The sequence below is a fragment of the Cervus canadensis genome, chromosome 14 (assembly GCF_019320065.1).
Source record: "Cervus canadensis isolate Bull #8, Minnesota chromosome 14, ASM1932006v1, whole genome shotgun sequence".
In the NCBI taxonomy this organism is placed as follows: Eukaryota; Metazoa; Chordata; class Mammalia; order Artiodactyla; family Cervidae; genus Cervus; species Cervus canadensis.
In genome coordinates, this window is record NC_057399.1 from 49,942,281 (window position 1) to 49,960,632 (window position 18,352).

Below are 18,352 nucleotides of genomic sequence, written 5' to 3' on the forward strand. Positions count from 1 at the left end.
GCTGCTGTTATTATTTCAAATATTTCCTTTGTTCCTTACAATTTTTCTTCTTTACTCTTATTAACATATATTGCACATCTTATAATTGTCCCATGATTCTTGAATATTTTGTCCATTTTTCATCCTTTTTTCTTTGCATTTCTGTTACAGAATTTTCTCCTAATGTTTCTTCAAACACATTGCTTCTTTTCTCAATCATGCCCTATCTATTGATCAGGCCATCAGATTTCTGTTAAGGTGACTATTTCCACTATTTCCTTTTGATATTTTCTTAGAGTATCCATCTCTCAGTTTACATTACTAATATTTCCTTTTATATCTCTACTTTTTTAATTAGAGCCCTCTCCCTATTAATCATACTGTTTTAAATTCCCAGTGTGATAATTCCAAAACATCTCTCTTACTTGAATCTGGTTCTGATGATTAGTTTGTCTCTTCACACTCTAAATTTTGTCTCTTAATATGCCTTATAAATTTTGTAGAAAATGAGACATGATGTATCAGGTAAAAGGAACTGAGATTTAGAAGTCTTTAGTGTGAGGTTTTGTGTTTATCTACCTAGAAGTTAAGCTGTAGTTGCTTTTTATTGTAGTGATAGTGTCAGAGTCATCTCTGATGTCTTTGTTTTTGTAGCCCATTTTGTCTTTATATTTCCCTGGAGATTTCTTAAATGATACCTCATATGTTCAGTGTTTCATTGTATTCCCCTGGTCACATCCAAGGTGTGTGGGGAGAGGAAGAATTCTGTAGACTTATGGTCAGGTCTCATTCTTTCAGTGAGTCTGTGTCCTTGGGTGGTGACTTCCCTAAGTGCTTCTCAGCCTTGTTTTATTTTATTTTCTGTCATAGATGAGACAAGAGGGCCAGAAGCAGCTGGAGCTGATATTTCCCTTCCCCACATGAAAGACTAAAGCATGCTATGACTGTGTATTTCCCTTCACACAGACCGGTTATACTCTGGTAAGACCCCCATAGGTTGGTCTTTAGTAAAATAGTTTGCACTGTGGGCAGGACTTGTTAAAGAGAACATAATGTCCTGAGTGGGCTTCCATCGTGGCTCAGTGATAAAGAATTGCCTGCTAATGCAGGAGACATGGGTTCAATTTCCTGCAGAAGGAAATGGCATTCCATTATTCTTGCTGGGAAATCCCAGGCCATAGTCCATGGGGTTGCAAAAGAGTCAGACACAACTTAGCAACTAAACAACAATGTCCTGGGTATATTTCAAAATGCCTACTTTTGTTCTATCCCATCTGGAAATGGGGCATTTTTCACTGATGTTCACTATGAAAACCTAGTAGGGCTCCTGAAGTAAGCTGTAAGAAAATGTGGGGACCCCCTAAATTTTTCCTCTGAAATTTTAATTCTCAAGTTTGTCCACAAAGAGTCTCCAGTAATTCCTCAATTTCAACTCAAGGTTTTTAACCTTGTACTGCCTTCAGCAACAGTTTCTAATGCTGAACCTCTACTCAGGTAAACTGTGATTCTCTGTATTTGCCTTTCTGTCTCTCCAATTTGAAAGAATGGTAGTTTGACATGTAATCTATATTCTCTAAAAGATCTAAGGAGAAGGATTGATGTTTACTCAACTTTTTTCTGGTTGTAAAGATGAAAGTGAAGTCTTCCAACCTCCTTACATCCTAGTCCAGAAACCAGAACACTGATAATTTTGAGATATTGTAGAGTCATATGTAGTTGTAATAAAAATGCACAGATATCCTGCATACTCATGCCATGGTTTTCTTCAATAATACCTTGCAAAACTACAGTACAATTTCACTACCAGGTATTGGCATTGATACTATCTACTGATTCTGTTTGGCTCAGCTTCACTTGTACTCATGTGTATTTGTACATGTGTATGTGTGTCTGTAGGTTTAGCTCTATGCTATTTTACTATTTGTGTAGGTTAGTGTATCCACCACCCCAATCAGGATAAAGAATAGTACTTCCAACCCTACAAAAATCACTCTTATTGTCCCTTAATAATCACATTCACTTTCTTTCCACCATGTCCATTTTAACCCCTGGAAACTAGTAATTAGTTTCCATCTCTATAGCTATTACAGAATTTTTGTACATTGAACTTCCATTTTGTATGCAAGTTCAACAATATTAGAATATTGGTAAGCAAATTCTCCTTCTATACCATGATTTTATACATAGAAAAGTGAGGTTTCATTATTTAGTTTTTCTGTGCAATATATGAAAAGAAGAGTTATCTGCTTCAAATTGGAATGCAGTCTCGCTACTCAAATCTCCCAAGATATGAGTCCTGAGATGATAGTCAGCTGATGCCATTTGTTGTCACGGAGTTCCTCCTCCTGTCAGTGAATATAAGAATTCTAATGGTCAGAGAAGATAGTGGCTAATGTCAAAATGGCCTCCCCCATGTGGTTAACAGCAGAATGCCCCTATTATATGTCTGCCTCAAACAAGAGACCACTTTCTCTCTTTAAAAATGAATCAAGATGAGAGTGCTTTTGGATGAGTGGCTGTATAGCTGAAGGATTCAGATAATATCAGAGTAAAAAGCAGATAGAGTAGGAGGCTACAAGGCCTGGTATTTTCTTTACTAGAATTCCAATTTATCATTATGCATATAATTTAATGTTACTATGTAAAATTATCACATTTTAGTTTCACATAAGACTGCATTGTTCTTCCTCTGATTTTCCTTCAATATCATGCATTTATACTTCCTTATAAATTATTATTAAAACATATTTTAATAGATTGCATTAATTGGAGACACTGAACTAGTTCTTACAGCATTTTGCCAAGAAAATCTTGGTGATCTCATGAATAGATTTTGTGCTGAATTGATCTTTGTATTGATTATCTATTTCACTTTTAAATTATGCAAAATTCAAACTAAAATATAAAAATAAAATGTGAAAAGAAGGGAAAAATCAGGTCTTTCAAAATATGCAGATCAGATGAATATACTTTATTTAGAACATCTCTCCTTTTTACATCTGTATTTTGAACATATCCGGTTATGTGTTTCAAGAATAGACATAGATATTACAGAGAAAAATCTGCTTTTAAAATGTACTCAGTAACTATTCACTAATCCTTTCCTCAGAGAGCTTAGTCTGCTAAATACGATACAACATATTCTCTTGCATGCATTGATTGAATGCCAGAACAAGACTCCAAAGATATCATAATCTAAATACCCACGGGTCCTGAAAAAGGAGATGATTTAATCGATGTCTGTAGCTCAAAGGTTTAACAGAAGGCAAAGTATTCGAACATTATAATGTCAATGTGAAGGATTTAAGTTTGTACAATTAGATTAAAATATTATATCTATATCAATTTATCATTATATTTCTATAATTTAAATGCTAGAGAGAGAGAATTCACACACACACCAAAATTAGACGAATCTAATAATAAGCACAACTGAGCAACTGAGCAGACACACAATAATAAGCATAGACCAACATCATGGGTGACTTTTCACAGGACCATTTATCCTGAGAACAGTGTCCTTTCAAAACATAGGAATATGGTAAGCATGGTGATATTCCTATCATATGGTAAATATGATAGCAAGAATACAACTGTCCTGATCTCTGTTCACTTAGAAAAAAGTATCAATATCAGAATTAAATGTGTATATTTGCTTTGTAGGAAAGACTGAGTAACTGGTAAGGGTATTTTCCTTATCTGATACATCTCATGCCAGTTGCAATTTAGGGGAAATTTTCTCTTTTAGGGACTCAGGTGAGTCGACATGGGGCAACTCACACAAGCATTTAAAATGAAAAATGAATTCTGTGTAAAAGGTAAGCCTGTGATGAGTTTCATATCCCGTGCCCTTATGTGGAGGATAGAAATAATTACTTCTAGACATATCATTGCACTGGGCACAGTTGGCACACGGGAGTCAGCCAGGTGTTAGACGTGATAGGAAATGTGCCGCCTGATTAGACAGACTCGAATCCAAGTGCAACAACATTCTCTCTTAAATGAGATGAGGGGTGGGAATTTAAATTTGCCATTTAATTTTTCATCTGTGGCCAAGGCATGCCAGTGTTTCAAGATGATTTTGTTAATCACATGGGACTATACACTGCTTGTGGTAATGAAAGAATAGAAAAATGTTTTTCTCAAACAAGGCAAACACTGTCCAACTCAGTTCCATTGTGATTGGTTCAACTGAATTTTTTTTTTCCATTCTCTTGGTTAGTACCTCTTATAACTGCATAAACATGTTTTGTTTTGTTACTACTTGAGGCAAATTTTTCTTTGCAGGCTTCCTAAGACTTTTGTTTCACTATCATTTTTTATTGTGATAATTCAGTCCTACTTTGGGCCATATGGATTTTCTGGAAGCTTTATTTATCTCAAAGATGCCCTGGAGCTCAGAGTTCCTAGCCAAGAAGGCTGAAAACTTCTTCCAAAATATAGATTATCTACATAAGATTGCTTAGCTTACATTCCTGTTCAATTTTCTATAATTTACTGATTTTTCAGTTCTGTCACATATTGTGAATTCATTAAAAAATAATAGATTTCATTTACTGAAAATTTACAATAGATCAACCACTGTGTCATATATTTTATATGCATGACCTCATCTTTTAAATATCATAACATATTTTAAAATTCATGTCATCATTATCATCCCTATTTTAGAGGAAGGAAGTCTTGCCTAGAGAGATATCGTAAGCCACTCTAGGCCATCTAGCATATAAGTGGAGGAAGCAGGACTTTTGCTGAAATTGAAGTCTGTAGTCTCAATCAATCTGATGGATATACCACTTTATTTATTATTTCTTATATAGTGGTTCTCAAGGCTCTCTCAAATAGTTCATTAGGTAAAAATTCTTTTCACAGTAATATTGGTATTCTTTGTCTATGAGACTCTCACTTTTACACAAAAAGTGTACTGATATGGTTTCAGATTCCATATTATCATTAACCTGTAAGAACTTACTAATAATTGACTTTTAATGCAGTTTTTAAAAGGTATTCTTGATTATCTGAAAAAGCTTAGCGTATGCCTACCTTTTCTAACTATGTATCCACTGAGGGCAGATTTTGTTAGTAATCTTCCATCAAAACTACATATCACAACAGATTGAATGTAGAAACAGGCATAACAATTTAGCTGTAGTTATTAAGCCAGAGATTTTGGAGCTCTGAAAAAAAATGTAAAACAATGTAGATCTTTTTGCTTCCTTGTTTGGGAAAATAGTTAATTTTGTAAAACTATTATTTACATTAATATATAATGGATTTATCATTGTCATTTTAAAATTAGTAACAGTATTTTAAATATATCTAGGTTTTAATTTCTGGTACTTTAAATACTGATAGATATAACTAACATAATCCAAAGCTCTCAGTAACTTTTAAAAACTTTAGAGGGATTATGACAACAAAAATTTTAGAACCACATCCTTAGAATATTCCCCAAAAGAAAGAACACTTCTACACTAGTCCCTACATATGATTTAGCAAGTAAATATACCATTTTGCTCTTTCTTTTATTTGTGAAGACAAACTCCAGCCTTTCAACAGAAATAATGTGAAATGCTAATAGCCTAATGACTTCTAGGCAGAGTGAATTTTCTTCACCAACCTAAGAATTTTGAACTATAACTTAAATTAAGAAACCTTCATGCTTTCTGCGTTAGGCAATAATATAATTAAAGTTCACAATTAAGAATGTTCTTCAGGTTACAGTGTGTGAGATGAACTGCCAGGACCAATGGTCATGTTGTTAGACTAGTAGAGGTCAAAAATAGCAAGAATGAAAAGGAATGTTTTTGATCATAAACAGCGATGGTACAAGACTGAAGTGCTGTAACTAGCTTCAGGATAAAGAAACACTTCAGTGTTAGGATGACATAATTTAGAAGCAGGTATCAATTTGATATGTTCAGTTCAGTTCAGTCACTCAGTCATGTCTGACTCTTTGTAACCCCATGGACTGCAGCATGCCAGGCTTCCCTGTCCATCACCAACTCCTGGAGTTTACTCAAACTCATGTCCACCGAGTCAGTGATGCCATCCAACCATCTCATCCTCTGTCGTCCCTTTCTTCTCTCACCTTCAGTCTTTCCCATCATCAGGGTCTAGTCAAATGATTCAGTTCTTCACATCAGGTGGCCGAAGTATTGGAGTTTCAGCTTCAGCATCAGTCTTTCCAATGAATATTCAGGACTAGTTTCCTTTATGATGGACTGGTTGAATCTCCTTGCAGTCCAAGGGACTCTCAAGAGTCTTTTCCAACACCACAGTTCAAAAGCATTAATTCTTCAGTGCTCAGCTTTCTTTATAGTCCAATTCTTATACCCATCCATGACTACTGGAGAAACCAAAGATTTGACTAGACAGACCTTTGTTGGCATAGTAATGTCTCTGCTTTTTAATATGCTGTCTATGTTGGTTATAACTTTTTTTCCAAGGAGTGATCATTTTTTAATTTCATGGCTGCAGTCACCAGCTGCAGTGATTTTGGAGCCCCAAAAAAGAAAGTCTCTCACTGTTTCCATTGTTTCCCCATCTGATATGTGGGGCAAGGAAAAGAAGAGGATAGAGACTCTGCTGAGGTTTTGAAACATATTTTTGTCTCTCAAATTTTTAATGATGATAAAAATTGAAGATATTATGCAAATAAAAATGGAAAATAACTTTCACTTACACATATGGAGATTAATGCAATATTTTTAAAAGAATGTTTTTGATTACTATAAAAACTAAATAGGATAGTTTTTCCCAACTGTAATTTATGCTTCTTTAAAATAAAAGAGTCTCTTTTATTCACTTTTGTATCCTTAGACTCTAGAAGAGTATTTGACATATAGTAGATGTTCAGTAAAATGTCAATGAATTAATGGTTCTGTTGAGAAGAATAAACAGAGAGCATTTATTGAGAAAGAAACTCATGCATCCCACCTGGGCTGGTGATCTGGTGCACTGGGAAGACCCAGAGGAATTGGGTGGAGAGGGAGGTGGGAGGGGGGATCGGGATGGGGAATACGTGTAAATCTATGGCTGATTCATATCAATGTATGACAAAACCCACTGAAAAAAAAAAAAAGAAATAAAGGAGAAATTGAAAAAAAAAAAAAAGGAAGAAAGAAACTTAGAGGACTTCCCTTGTGGCTCAAGTAAAGAATCCAACTGCCAATGCAGGAGACAGGATTTCGGTGCCTGGTCCTGGAAGATCCCACATTCCGTGGAGCAACCTAGTTCATGCTCCACAACTATTGAGCCTGTGCTCTAGAGCCCAGGGGCCACAACTACTGAAGTCCGCGTGCTTCAGCTGCTGACCCTTTTGCACCTTAGGGCCTGTGCTCTGCAACAAGAGAAACTGCAATGAGAAGCCCACGCACTGCAGTAAAGAGTAGCCCCCACTCTGTGCAACTAGAGAAAGCACGTGTGCAGCAAAAAAGACAGTGCAAATAAATAAATAAAATTATTTTTAAAAAGAGAAAGAAAGAAACTTAGACATCTAAGCGTCCAAATTAATCCTTTTTTGATAGAGTAGATTTTTAAGTCCCAAGTAGAATATCTCAACATCTTAAAGCTTTTGATTCACAGAACCGAGAACACCTGACTCCCTGACAAGGGATGAGAAATTCCTCATTCCTAATGATTATAGTCTTGGTGGTGATATAAACAGGACACCGTCTTCAAAAATAAAATAATTTAGATTTCAGCTGCAGCATATATAGTCAATTTATCTTTCCTAAGAATTAGCAAAGAGAGCACAGCTATGCCTCTGAGGATTTGGAGGAAATTAGAGAAGTAGTCACAATTACTCACTGGAGAATTGAGGTCTGAAGTATTTTCTGCTCCAGAATTATGTAAGTTTTAGCATCCTTTGATGCTTTTGAACCGTGGTGTTGGAGAAGACTCTTGAGAGTCCCTTGGACAGCAAGGAGATCCAATCAGGTCATTCTAAAGGAAATCAGTCCTGAATATTCATTGGAAGGATTGATGCTGAAGCTGAAACTCCAATATTTTGGCCACCTGATGCAAAGAACTGATTCATTTGAAAAAACCCTGATGCTGGGAAGGATTGGAGGCAGGAGGAGCAGGGGATGACAGAGGATGAGGTGGTTGGATGGCATCACCGACTCAGTGGACATGAGTTTGAGTAAGCTCTGGGAGTTGGTGATGGACAAGGAAGCCTGGCATGCTGCAGCCCATGGAGTCACAAAGAGTTGGACATGACTGAGTGACTGAACTGAACTGAACTGATCTATATTAAGCTACTTTAATGTTTCAAATGATTCTTGATTTGATAAATAGAGCCAGTCAGAACCTCTACTTTCAGTGTCCCAGAATGTTTTTCATTTTTTCCATAGAGGACCTAGGAAAAGAAGTCCAATGTAGAGCACAGGTAGGTGTTGGTCAACTTCCTAACAAAAGGTCTGTAGTATCATGAACTATGGAATAAGCCTTTACAATACAACAGACAGTGATTGTAATATCAAAATGATATTTCACATTTCTTTCTGACAATGCAGGGATTATCCTTTCACAAAAAAAGAAAGGAAAGGAAAAAGGCATCAATAAAGGTCATGCTAAATCCCTTTCTGCTCTCTAAGTTAACAAAACTAATAAATATGATGTTAAAATGGGATGACATTAGGAGATATTGGTGGATGGTATTTATTCAGGTGCCATACTACCTGTCTCCTCTGTGACTTTTTGGTAACTTAAGGATGATCAGATATCCAAAGTGACTGCTTACCAGATTAATCTGTGTCTTCTTTTAACTACAAGAAGGACCAGTGGGCAAATGTTTCTGAAAACACGGTATAACTTTCCAGTGTATCATAGGTCAACATAAGTTGACATATCAGACTTATAACATGGTTGAAAGTGAAAGTGTTAGTTGTTCAGTTGTGTCTGACTCTTTGTGACCCTCATGGACTGTAGTCCATCAGGTTCTTCTGTCCATGGAATTCTCCAGGCAAGAATACCAGGGTGGGTAGCAATTCCCTTCTCCAGGGGATTTTCCCAACCCAGATATCAAACACAGGTCTCTTGCATTGCAGACAGATTTGTTACTGTCTGAGATGCCAGGAAAGCCCTTAATATGGTTGACATTCTAGTAAGAAAAATAAGTAGTAATAAATACAGGCATTTTGAGATTGATATTCAGAGACTTCTTTTAATAAGCAGAAACAAAATGTGTAAATTCCTAAAAAATGTACACATGGGTGTTAAACATAATACCCTAGGTTCACATTGATTTTTTAGCTCTTATTGAGATAAATTATTTTTTTTAAATTGGTGGCTATTAAAATACCTCACACAATTTTAACAATTTTATAGAGTAGGAAACAGAAAGTTTGTTTACTTAATACAATATAATTAACATGTCCCATTTTTCATAAATCAATAGCTTTCCCTCTTTGATCATAAGCATATCATTGAACTGTAAAAAAGAAATAAATATACACAAAAGAGACAGATAGTGTCTCTCCCTTATGTTCTAGAATAAATAACTTCAAGAAATAAAAATTATTCTTCAAGATAATAGTGTTCCTTCAACAGATATCTATTGAGAGGCAAACACCCTAACCATCTTTTAAGCCTAATTTCGCAACATTAACTTTTTTTCACATCAAGAAGTTTTCACCTTGATTTTCATTGATCGGTATCTTTAAGATCTTGTGACATGTTCTGAGTTTTTTGACTCTATGACAAATACCTTTAATAATCTTTTAAAATTGATATTCCCTCTATTCTTTCATAATCTCTGAACTGCTCACTTTCAGTTAGATTAATAACTATCATTCTGTTCTCCTTTTTAAATTCTATAAACCAGGGGGAAATGAGCCAGTCATCGATTCAGCAACTCCATGAAAAAAAGTACATGCCTTTTCATTCAATCCTTTAGGCAATAAATTTTGATAGTTTGCTTCTCGGCTCTAGAGTACTTATTTATGTTTCCAAAATATAAAATGTTTAGAGTTAGAACTTCTGTTATTTGTGATTTGTTTCAAATTTTGAACCATCATAAACATGGTGCATTATTCAAAATCTCACAATTGTAAATAAGTCCCCTCTTTTATCCAATAACTAGATCTTCCTTCTTATAAAAATGAAACATCTTACCATACTCCGTTAAGATAATCCCCTGCATCTTAATTGGAAGCATTTAAGTCATCCTTTACTGCTTCTAACCTCTGAATAAAATTGAAACACCAAGATTTTTAAGCAATTATTTAATAATAACCATAGAGCTTTGTTTTTTATTGTAAAATAATTGCTTAGAAATCTTGATGTTTTAGTTTTATTCATGCAGGAGACCTGGGTTCAATCCCTGGGTTGGGAGGATCCCCTGGAAAAGGCAAAGGCTACCCACTCCAATATTCTAGCCTGGAGAATTCCATGGAGTGTATAGTCCATGGGATTACAGAGTCAGACATGACTGAGCAAATTTGACTTTCACATAGAGCTTTGTTTCAGTGTCCATATATGTCACATTATCTCATTTTACCACTTTTATTCAAGGAGGTAAAAGAAATATGACTAATTACAAAGACTGTGTCACTTCCTTTGGTTAGTGACATTCATAATTATTTGGTTTATCCTCCTAATATTATAATTATGTGATAAACCCCAAAGCTACTGGGACAAAGAAGAAAGAAAAGAAGGAAGGAAAGAAAACACAACTACAGAAATAGTTAAGAAACCGATCTATATCTTGTAATTATATAAATTAGTGAAGTAAACAGAATTGAGAATTTTGGGAGAACAGTATAATTATATCTGATTCTAATAAATAGATATCAAACATAACTTTCAAAAAAAGAAGTGAGGAACACAGGATTTTGTAGAGGACAGGGCCATGCAGGTTTATATAAGAATTACCAGATTGATAGGTTAGCAGGAAAACACTAGTATAACATAGACTGATTTCAGAAAACAAATAGGAATTCCATCAAGAAAGCTCTTGCAGACAAAGTGGTAACATGATGATAAGATTCTAACATACCCGAAATTTGTCAGGTAGTGCAATATTTGTGTACTCTTGTTGGGTACACTGGGACAGTTCTCCGATGCTATCTTCCCAAAGAAGTTGTTCTGAAGAAGAATAAATCCATGTTTTGTTTTTATAAGTTAGATAGGATCTTGTGTTCTGCAGCTAAGATCTCTGAATGAAACAAGGGTCACACTGTATTTATCACTATCCATGTAGAGAACTTCCTAATTTCCTGTTCATGAACCAGGGATACAATTTTTAATTCATTTCCAACTGACCTTTCTTCTCCCTCTTTGTCAACAATGGCTGTAGCTCAGTCCCACACTCCTTTTTCCCATTCCTCATTCCAGCTATCCACATTATAGAATTTTCAATTTTCAAACCTGATATTGTCGGTGTAATTTGTGTTAGAAAGTTCTACTGTAAAGTCAGAGGAGGGAGAGAAGAAAAGCTATAGTAACCCAAGTTTTTTAAAACAAAGCAAAAAAGGATAATTATTAGCTATTTTGTTTACAGGTTAACACATTGAGTTATATTGAACTAAACAGCACTTTGGAATACAACCAGGGAAGTAAATACACACACAAATACATATGTATGTTTTTACCTCATCTCAAAAGAAAAAAAAAAAGGTGAAAATATTGAAACCTAGTTAATGCTATGTATGCTGAAGTATTTAAGGGTAAAATAATGGTGATATGGGCTTCCCAGGTGGCACAGTGGTAAAGAAAACGCCTGCCAGTGCAGGAGATTCAGGGGATGTAGGTTCTATCCCAGGGTTGGGAAGATTCCCTGGAATAGCAAGTATTCTTGCCTAGAAAATCCCATGGACAGAGGAGGCTGGTGGCTTATTGTTCGTGGGGTCACAAAGAATCAGACTTGACTGAGTAAGTGAGCACGATGGCAAGATGAAGGTGATATAGGGGATGAACATTTCTCCTCTCCCCTCTGTGGAACTCTGGCTGGGCCTAATAATTAAACTGATATAAGACAGATTTGCAGGAGAAAAACATACAAGTTTAGTGAATTTTTACGTGTAAATGAGAACCTTCACAGAAGAATGAAGACCCTCAGAAAGGAACAAGAGCAGGAAGCTTACACTTCTTAGACAAAGAAATAAAAAGTATGTAAAGAATTGCCAAGAGAAAGAATTTTGGACCACGGGTAGGATATCATGGAAAAGTAACGAGGTTTACAGAACCTTTGCGGTCCTAAATTCCCTGTCTCTTGTGGTAAGGCTATCTCTTTACCTCCTAATACAGGGAGGGTACATGTCATATGGGAAATTTATCTCCCGCTTTCAGAGAAGAGAGGAGAGGAAGAGGAAAGTTGGAGTGACCTTCCTGCTTCTGCCATTTTCTTAAACTTCTTCAATTTAAGAGATTCAGTATGCCAAGGTGCTATATTGGGGGATAGCATGCCCTTGAACTCAGTCATAGGTATCAATGACTGCATATTACTTTAACATATCCATAAAAGCTACTAGACAAATATTGACAGAGAGATGTGTAGAGAGATTAATAAATGGAGAACTATAGAATAAAATTAATATTGTGAAAATTAATGTAGAATCTAGGTAATAGGTATGTGAATGTTTACAATTATTTCATTTTGTGAATGTTTGAAGTTTTTAATAGCATACTTTGGGAAAAGATTTATAAAAAATGAAGGTGTTAGTTGCTCAGTCATGTCCAACTCTTTGTGACCCCATGAACTGTAGCCAGTCAGCCTCCTCTGTCCATAGGATTCCCAGGCAACATTACTGGAGTAATTCATTCCCTTCTCCGGGGGAACTTCCTGACCCAGGGATCAAACCTGGGTCTCCCACACTGTAGGCAGATTACCATCTGAACTATCAGGGAAGTCCCATTAAAAAAATGAAAGTACTTTGTACTATATAAAAATAAATGTTCGTCATGACCTAGACCTAACACAGCAAAAAAAGTTTTGCGTTATTTAGTTAGTTTAAGGCATTAGAAAAATATATAAACACATGGCAGTAAAAAGAGCCATCAATAATTCTTTAGAATATTTAAATGAGTACTCTTAATAGGGAATGATACATGTTATTAGTTTCCTTATATTTTTAACAGTTCTTTGTTGTCATAAAATGTGTATTTCTTCACTGTGCTAAAATTGTCAACCTGTCTCTCATTGCTGGAAATCAGAATTAGAATGAAAGACTCCTCAGTTTCAACCTGGCATGAACCTTAGAAATCATTATAAAAGTTCTTTAATTTTTGGTTAGCATTAAATCTGAACATTTAAAGTGATTTTCCTAGTTATTTGCCTGAGTTATAGAGCGAGGCAAGGACCCATGTTTTAGGATGAGCAATTCCACAGTTTTATTGAATATCCACATTTAAAATTTGTGTTAAAAATTATATTAAATACTATATAAAGCCTTTAATCATTACCAAATAGGTCAAATTTCTGTCCTATAATCAAAACCTAAATTCAGAAACAAAAAGATACTTAATTTTGTTTTCATTTTCCTGTATTATGTCATTCTGTTCATATTATAAATTGTTCTCATATTATGATATAATGAGTAACATATCTGCATGTATGTATATGTTTATACATATGCATGTATGTGCTCTTCTTAGTTACTCACTCATGTCCAACTCTGCAACCCCGTGGACTGTGGCCCACCAGGCTCCTCTGTCCATGGGGATTCTCCAGGCTCTAATACTAGAGTGGGTTGCCACGCCCTCCTCCACGGGACCTTCCCAACCCAGGGATTGAAACCAGGTCTCCTACATTACAGGCAGATTCTTTACCACCTGAGCCACCAGGGAAGCCCATATACATGTATATATTATTTTCTAAAATCAAGAGTGTTTAAAAAAACCCTTTGGTTTCTAATAACATTTTAAGTTAACTCAAAAGCTACAGAAATACATACTTACATTTCAAAATGTAGAAAATAATATATAATAGAGTTTTATAGTCACAATTTATCAGAGATAGATATTTAAAACAAAGATGTTTTAAGACACAATGTAATTTAATTTCACATAAAAGGGCACTTACTTGAAGACACTGTTAAGACTCTGATAGGTCAATTGTTTTTAGACTGAAAATCTTAACTGCTTTGTTTTTTGTTTGAATGATAAATGAATATGGCAAAAAGATTAATAACTCTTTTAGTTCTCCACATGTTGTCTTATCTACCTGACTGACTGAAGAAAACATTAAGAGAGATTATTTCCTTTGAGTGAGATCAGAGCATTTGATTTATTTCTATAAGTGATTATTGCTGGCATATAAGAAGACTCCATTTTAAGTATTGAACATGATTTTCTCAACAGTTTACTAAAAAATTTTCCTGTTGAGATTTCCAGGAATATAGAAGAGTAAGTAGAATTTTTGTAATCACTTTTTTCAAAATTCTTAAACATTTGAAAAAAAAATTGTATTATCTCTAGAGAGAAAATAATTGAGTATACTGTGTGCTCTTAAAGGATATTTTTCTTTCTCAGATTTCAATGTGCCATAGGATTACTTGGGGTAACTTCAAAAGATTTTTTAGCTCAACCCAAGAAATTCTGATTCACTGGAAGTATCTCCTCAGGTGATTCTCAGGGCAGGATTTTAAGGTCGAGAATTTGAGAATCATTGCTTTAAGAATTGCAACCATTTTTAGAATTAATGATATAGAATCAATCAAGAATTAGTCACAGAGTCCATATGAATTCAATCACAGTGATTCTAGAAGACCACTCTGCTTTCATCTGAAATCAAAATTCTCTTGAAAATTAAGTATCATAAATCCAAGGCACTAAATGTTCTGGATCACTTGTCATACTCCTCAATCCCAAATCCAGGCAGAATGCTGTTGATGACCCTTGCCTGGTTGACTGTATTGACCTTTACATCATTATTTGAAGGCTAAATCACTGTTACTCTCCTCCTACCTTCAACATTTCCCACCACCAATGGAACTGAGCTTAAATTGTACTTTTAAAAATACTTCCAGTAGCCCTAACCCTTTCACCCAGCCGTAGCACTGAGAGCTTGTACTGTCATGAAGTAGTTTTAAAACAACAGTTAAACTACTTCCCATTCTAAATTCTTGACATACATTAACTCACCAAAAAAAAAAAAAAAAATGATGAAGTAAGTTTATGTCATTTTCTGATAAGGATATTGAGGCACAAAAGTAATTAGAACTTAGAGAAAGAAACTTAACTGGGTATTTTGGAGAGGGATTATATTTTAGGCAAAGTTAATAATTTATAACTTTTGAGAAAAATCTGGTGAAATTCTCCAATTCAAGAAAATAATAGTTATATAAATATCTAAATAGGAGATATGAAACACCACCATCACTAAAATAACAAAAATAAAACAATTTCATAGCTATTAAAAATCAAAGTAACTTTGTAAATTTGTATAACAAAAATTGTTTCAACTAATTAAACTATAATAATTTGAAATGTTAAGCGAGACATCCAGGTACTTCCAAACAATTAGAAAATATAGACCTTCTGCAAATGCCATGGGAGCAATCCTATGTAGGAAATTCAGTGTTGATGTAATTTTTTAAATGTAGCTCTTATTATATAAATAAATAAATAAGACCAATAGAAATTAAAGATTTTTGGTAAAAACAATTATACACTCACTATGTGAGGCCACTCAGGGTTGTCACATAGGCAACTCCCCATCTAAAAATGACCCCATCTGTTCCTTCATAGGGAATGCAAAGTCAGTGGTGGCAATAAAGTGTATCTATTTCTGCTTTTCCTGGGTGAATGTAGAATAGTGCTTTATCCTTGAAAATATGTAGCTACCCTGCAGACCCCTTTGTAAATTGAGTACCTGTTGGTATATTCCAGTTTCCCACTTGTGTTTTATGTACTTTGTACAGTGAGTGTCAGGTGTCACTTGTTTGATTCCAAGTCTGGGACCCATCAAATCTTCTTCCCAATTCTTAAAAAGAGTCTGTAGGCTGTGGTTATTCTTCCATGATTTATGTGGAACAAAAACTGACAGTGTAGGTTATTTTTCAATGAAAATATATCTTCTCATGTTATTTTTTCATCCTTTACAAATATTCAGTTATCTTCTTTCCCAGGTTAAATTCCATTCCGGTAGATGATGATGTTTTCCCAATTTAAATTTGCAAATGAATTAACATAGTAAGGTTTATTATGCTGGACCCTTGGTATTTAGGGTTTCACATTTAAAGCAGTGTGTAGGAAGACCATAAGCTGATGCAAAGATTAACTCTGACATAATAACTGTTTTTAGATCCACTGGGTAACAGTTTTCATTTTATTTATGAGCTTCATATTTTAAATTGACGTTTATGCTGGGCAACGTGTGAAATTATTTGACTGTGACCAGACTTATTTATAAATTCAATGTGAAGACTGACACATTTCATATGTTATTTGTATTATGAATATATTGGAAATGGTACAATTAAAATATCTGAGCTTAAAGAGGGAAGGGGAGATATACAGATCCAGTTAAGAAATAATGTTTGAGTGCACACAAACTCAAAAAGTTATAAAAGGAAAAGAAGCAATATGAACTACTTATCTCAGTGCCTGAAAATATGCAGGAAGCAAAAATAAGACCTGCGAAGGCTGGCATATGAAAAGGACTTCATGAAATGTTAACTTAACACATTTGAAATCATATTATAATTAGTACCGGGTGAGCCATATATGTTCCTAAAAACACCTAGAACTTAATATGCCTTTCTCTCTCTCCCTCTGTCACTCTTTCACTCTTGCTGTCATTTTCATATCATCAAGTATGAACGTCTTAATTGAAAATCATGTTCCTAGAGAGTGCGCATCTTGCCAAATGGCAAAATATTACGACCTTCAATGAATTCTCTTCAGGTCTTTTAGCTCTGAGTGGACTCTGAACATTTAAGGGTCTAGGGTCTGGTTTGTGCTAGACTGACTTCTGTTTACCCAGATCACTTCAATTTACCTGGCCAGCAACAGGGAGAGGACTTTATATTCAAGGGGTTCATCTTATTGATTCTGAGGCAGCTCAGAAAAAGAATGATACTATAATTACCAGCAAGAAAAATTCTAACAAGGCACACACAAGGAAAAATTTGTTCCTTTTTTGTGACTCAAAATTTCTGATTCACATTTAGCATAATTCATTTCCTTTTAGTGAAAGTGTCAGTACCATTCTTTTCAAAATATTCCTTCTTCAGAATTCCCCTCTGCATTCAGAAATGACATATAATAGCAATAATAGCAATAATTATAGTAATAACAATACCATGTAGTTAGTGATTCAGGATAAAGTGATTGACACTGAAGACAATTATTGCTAGCATATAGTAAAGAAAAACTGGTTTGTTGGTAGGTAGAAGTACAAGACGCTTGGCAACTAGTGAAATGATGAAATCTGTTACCAAACACATAGCTCATTAGAATCGGGGAGTCTGTTGTGCTGAGGGTGGCAGCAGAATACTGTAAACTTTTCATTTATGTGTATGTATCACTTATCTCCCTACTGGGCACACAGTAGGCACTTAAATCTTTGTAGTTCATTTTATCAGTGATAACTGCAGAGTGAGCTTCTGGGAAAAGAGGAATTATGAAAACCCTGAGGAAGGAAGAAAGATTTGACTTCCAAAGAAAGAAAGAAAGAAAAATCTTTGAATCAGAAGCAGGTAGGGAAGCCAAAATCAAGGAATATGTAAAAAAAAAAAAAAAAAACAAGGCTAGGTTAAAACATCAGATCAAAAAGTCTATTAAACAAAAGACCCAAAGGATGCATGTGCCAAGAAACAAAGTGATAGGTTCAAAGTCCAGTCACATAGTCAAGAATCTACCTGCATATGTATCAGTAGATGTTGGGAAAAAAAAAGTAAGAAAAGGAGCATGAAATGCCAGCACTAAAGAAGAACAATGATAAATGGTCCAAGAGTCATTTTAATCTAGTATTTAGATGAAGCTATTTAAGAAGGACTTCCCTGGTGACTCAGTGGTGAAGAATCCACCTGCAATGCAGGAGATGCAGGTTCCATCCCTGGGTGGGGAAGATCCCCTGGAGAAGGAAATGGCAACATACTCCAGTACTCTTGTCAGGGAAATCCCAAGGACAGAGGATCTTGGCAAGCTACAGTCCATGGTTGTTGCAAAGAGTTGGACACAGCTTAGTGGCTATCAATAAAAACAACACAATGACAAGTCAGAGTTCATTCTGGAGGTGTTTAATAACAGTAAGTGATAATGACAACAACAATATTGCTTCTACTATAATACTGCCACTAATAATAAATTACCATCATTCCACAGGAGATGAAAAAATCTAAAGATTGACGTTAGGTTTATAGAATTTACAATGATAATTGTTAAATGTAAAGTTTATGTGATACTTTCAGTTGAGTGCATAATT